Raw genomic sequence first — 4,930 nt, forward strand, 5'->3', positions numbered from 1 at the left:
TCCACTTTCGACTAATAGCCTTTTACCCACTGTCGACTGATTACGATCGATCAATAACTTAATATGTATCTCACATAATTCCCTTGCATTAATTTGTCAACTGTCTTAATTCTCTAATGGTACTTTGGTCGTCAGATGATGACACTGTTCACCTGATCCCTTTGAACTCTATTGTTTCACTGGGACGGTGTTGTACAGCCTGAAATGCTAAAGTGCTGGTTGTATATTTGAATTCATAAAGTATCCCCTAATTCAATTAGTAATTTATAAAGTATCCCCGTTTTTCTGAGTAGTCTTGGTCACCTGTGAACCTGGCCTAAAAAATTATAAACACGCAATCATCCTCACAGAACTTCAAATAAACTAGTAGACATAATTTGATGGACACCTTTTTCAATGCGATAAAATGGATCATTCTTCGAGAGGAATGGTGCTACTCTAGTCTAGGGATCAGCGTGAGAGGATCTAGCCAGGAGGTTACGTAAGATGAATTGACAGCCAAACTACTGCCATCCTTGAGAATATGGATGTTTATTCCTTCATGACCATAATTGTCTCTGCAATCTGCATGAATCAAATGAGAATAGTTAGTTAATTCCCTTTTTTATCAAATTATGAAATGAAGTTAATGTGTGAACGTTTACCACCAGCCTCTCTGCAACTAATTAACTTTACACTTCTGACAAATGCAGCAGATTGCTGATAAGAAAAAAGCGCCAGGTCTTACAGATAGGAGTTTAAATTGTGTCTGAGAATACTACCTATTGTCGTGCAGACCTCCTTAATAACTCTGGGCCGGGCAACTGAAAGGGGAACTTTTGGCTTACGAAGCACATTTTGATGAAGGAGGCTCAAAGCCTTTGACTTTCCGGAGCTGCGGCTAATTCACTGTCGAAGGAGAGCAATTATGTAAGTTCCGTTGCGGCAAGAAGGAAAGTAATTAAAATTTTAACTTATCGATTTGGTCGGGGTGCCCATTTTATGCACATTAGTAACTCATGGTTGGAGTTACTAGAAACTGAGTGGTTTATGAGGAAATTTGAATTTAATTTGGTGATTTACTTAACTGTATTCAGTGTTTGAATTTGCGGGGATCAATAGAATCTCAGATGAAAATGAGTTGGTTCTAAGTATACTCAGTGTATCCTAGTTGTCATTGGTGTTGTCGGGGTATAGTCGCTTAGTTTCTGTATATGAGTTACAGAAAGTTGAATTCAGTGGAAACTGCAGAGTTAGAGAAGGTAATCATATTGGAGTTAGTACACATATTCTCACCATAAAATGTATAAATCCCAAATCTAAAGCACAAGTACTCTAACCCTTGGTGTATAGAAACAGCATTTAGATGAACGCCCAAGACCTGATCTAAGACATCTATTGCAGACACTTGGTGTCATAGTCGGTATACATTGAACTATTCCGTAACATTTTTAAATCCTATGTGATTGGTTGAACCAGTAGCAAATAGAACTATTGGTAACGACTTCAATCCCTAAATAATCTAGTAATCCATTTTCTGTTCAAGCATGAACACAATATGTGCACTCATCCTCCCAACATGGTATATTCCGCCTGAACTGGCATAAGGCTTAGCCAAGCCGTAGAGACTAGTAAAATATTTGTTTTGAATATTGTTGGGTTCCTCCTTAGAAAAGAGAAACCCTTCAAAAATAGGCGTATGCCGCTTAAAGCAGCAAGCACACGGTATTCTTTAGTAAAAGGCGAAAGAATAGTTCGCTTTGTGCTTACTGCACGGCTGCGTGAATTATTTGGAAGAGTCGAGTGCTTATTTTATACAGAGCATTTTGAGTAGAGCTGTGATTTCTAATCGTTGTGGGACTAAATCATTCTTCACTTTGAGCCGAGATTTGAAGTTGCTAGATAGTCCAGGTTTATTTCTAGGCTTGCCAACCAAAGAAGGAATAGTTGCTTTGTGCTTAATAGGCGTATGCCGCTTGTACAGACCATTTTGAGCAGAACTCTAATGTGGAAGAATGCGCTTCAAAGTTTCTAGAATGTACTCATTTTACTTCCGAGGTGATGGTGAAGGAAAGGTTTCCTTCCTATTGATTCAGCACTGGAATATAGTTCAGTTCTAGATACTAAAAGAAAAGACTCGAGATGAATATCAAATTCATCTTGATTCCACCACCGTTCATATGATCAAAATCAACTTTGATTCTAACACTGTTTGTCTCCTCCTCCCAAGTATTCTCATATCTCTTTCCTCACCATAGAATCAAAGTTCTAGCAAATCAAGTCTTTGTACCATGAATGTTCAATGTAAGTCTACAATTGGTTTCTGTCAGTTATAACGAAAGAAAAATAATGGAAAGCTATACCATTCAGCACCAGTGGTCTAGTGGTAGAATAGTACCCTGCCACGGTACAGACCCGGGTTCGATTCCCGGCTGGTGCACTCTTTTTTTTAATTTTTTTTTTGTGACTTTTTTGCAGTGTGGTCTCTCTAGTCGACAGGAAGGAGATAAGACCAACTCTTTGTGTGTGAACTGGTCAAACCAGCACATGATGATGTACAAATTTTGTTCCTCCACTTTGATGGACAGTTTGTTGTTTTGTTCAGTGTTGTACATGTTTTCTTTTAGAAGGATCAACCGAAGCAATTATTTGCAGTCTAGTTCTTTAAAAAGCTGAGCACAAAGTTGTATTGCAGCAGTTATGGGGGCAAGGTATTGAAAGCGTGAAGCGTCGTTTCATGATTGATGTTTGAAGCAGATATTTTGTTATAAATAAATTAGTAGTAACTAATAATTATAAATTTATTAGAAAGATAATATATATATATATAAATTTTATAAAAGTCTAATTATTATCAAAAACAAAGTGTGTGTACATCAATTCAACCTTTTCCAGGCAAGTGGGAGGTGGGGTGTTTGATTCCCCCTTAAAACATTCATATTTTTCTTCTAAAAGCTTTAAAAATTAGGCGCGAAAGGAGTTGACTAAGTCAAAAACGCATTTCACATAACCGCTTCGGAGCGAAATACTGAAATTTGAAGCGAAGCGTATGCTCCGAAGCGTGAAGCGCACGCTTCATGAAAAATGTGCTTCACATGACCGCTTCAGAGCGAAATGCTGAAACTTGAAGTGAAGCGTACGCTCCGAAGCATGAAGCGTACGCTTTTAAAAACCATATATGGGGGACCTCTAGATGAATTTGAAGAGAACCCCATGGAAGCTACTTCAATGATAAGTAGCTTGTTGTGAGCCTAACTGTAAGCTGATCCGTCACCTGGCCTACTGAGATGAGAACTCTCCCATTAAATAAATTCAGGCCTTTGCAATGCACGCCAAGCTTCCTGCGATGAGAACCCACCCATGATTCTTTTTTCTTTTTTTTTGCTTATTCTCATATCCAACTTCTCTTTTTGTACCGTCTTGTTTCAATTCCTCTGTTTTAACTGGTCGGAGTCGGACTAAATCTTAAGTTCGGTGCCTTGGACAAGTTGAGTTTTCTTGGGACAGTCCTTGGTGACTTCATATACTATATGTGCGGATGGTAGGATCAAACCCTTCTTTTTAAAATGTGGCCCCCTGAATTTTGTGGCCCAATGCAAGGCATTGCCTGCATGGGCCCAGGGCCGACCCTGATAAATGAAAATATATTTTTGTATCAATGAGATTTAGCACAAGTAAATAGGTCATGACTCAAGCATCGCCATCTCCCATACAAACCCGAGAGTTTCCTCTTCTTCAAAAAGATGATATGCTTCAAACCGCATTCTTCCTGCATCAATTACATGTTTCAAGACATTCACCACAGATACGCTCATATTTTCACGAACCATGCATATGAGCTTCCCCTTGTTTAAAGGTAAATATTTCCTAGCAGGAAAAAGTTCACACTGCAAATGCAACTCTTCGGAGCAGTCAATGTAGTTTTGGATACCCAAGAATCAGTGGTTGCATCATACAGGTCCAGCTTGCACACATCCTCACAACTTCTCATGTAGAGATTTCCATCGATAGCAATGGTTGTCTCCCAATTGGTGCTACCATTCCATTGTCAATTTCAAACCATTCGTTTGTTTTGGGCCGTAGTCAAACTACATTGTGCATTCAGATTAAGAAGAAGAAACATAAAAAAGAAAAGCTACCCAAAGTGTTACTGACTAAGAAACCTAAACATGATGTATGCAAATGTCCATCCATTATTATTATTTGAATCAACCTAAGGGAATCACATTCTATACATATATGATATTCAAGCATTCAACAAATCAAACATGCTTGATGAAAATTCCCAAATTCAGTAGTCCAAATAGATGTTTGACAGTTATAAGGTGCTCATGACAAGCTTAAGCTCTTAGCTCTAGAAATTTTCAGTTTGTAGGTGTAAATAATCCACATATCCAGGTGGAGGGATCCTGGGCCATGTTACACCAACAATAAGAAAAGCGTGAGGCACTGAATCATCCTCCCCAAGCCCGGCTCGATAAAAGAGACACCAAAAGAACCTGTGAAGCTAATACGTGTAAAGGTAAAACTCGTGCGTGATAGAAGAGATGCTTGTCAAGTATTAGGGCAATAAATTCTCTAACAAGACCGTTGAAGAAGATAACGAGAATCTAGTCCAAGTAAGACTCGGGACTAATGACATCGGGCCAGGATAAAGGATGATGTCGGCCTCATCTCACTAAACCGATATCGGACAGAGGTACTCGGGAGAAGATTCCACCAAGCTCGCCTCAACATCTCGGGGGGAGTTTCACTCATCGCCCGAGAAGGACATCAAGGAAGAAATACCACGACTCAGACTGTAACTTGGATGTATCATCATGTGTAACTATAAATAGAGAGCCTTGTAGAGAGCTAAAGGACAAGCAATTCAATGATAGAGGAGAGAACACCAAGAGCTTTGTAGAGTGAGTGAAGAGTTTGTTAGTGAGATATATCAATTGTAACCTTG

General features: G+C 39.0%; 2 non-coding genes across 2 annotated transcripts; one reads left to right on the plus strand and one right to left on the minus strand.

Annotated features, from left to right (window-relative positions):
* Window positions 1–1,639: 1,639 nt before the first annotated feature.
* LOC113341170 lies at window positions 1,640–1,758 on the minus strand. The gene has a single exon (XR_003355807.1). It is a non-coding gene; the product is annotated as a U5 spliceosomal RNA (small nuclear RNA).
* Window positions 1,759–2,348: 590 nt separating this feature from the next.
* TRNAG-GCC lies at window positions 2,349–2,419 on the plus strand. Its single transcript has one exon. It is a non-coding gene; the product is annotated as a tRNA-Gly (tRNA).
* The last annotated feature ends 2,511 nt before the right edge of the window (window positions 2,420–4,930 follow it).

Source organism: Papaver somniferum, chromosome 1, assembly GCF_003573695.1.
Source record: "Papaver somniferum cultivar HN1 chromosome 1, ASM357369v1, whole genome shotgun sequence".
NCBI lineage: Eukaryota > Viridiplantae > Streptophyta > Magnoliopsida > Ranunculales > Papaveraceae > Papaver > Papaver somniferum.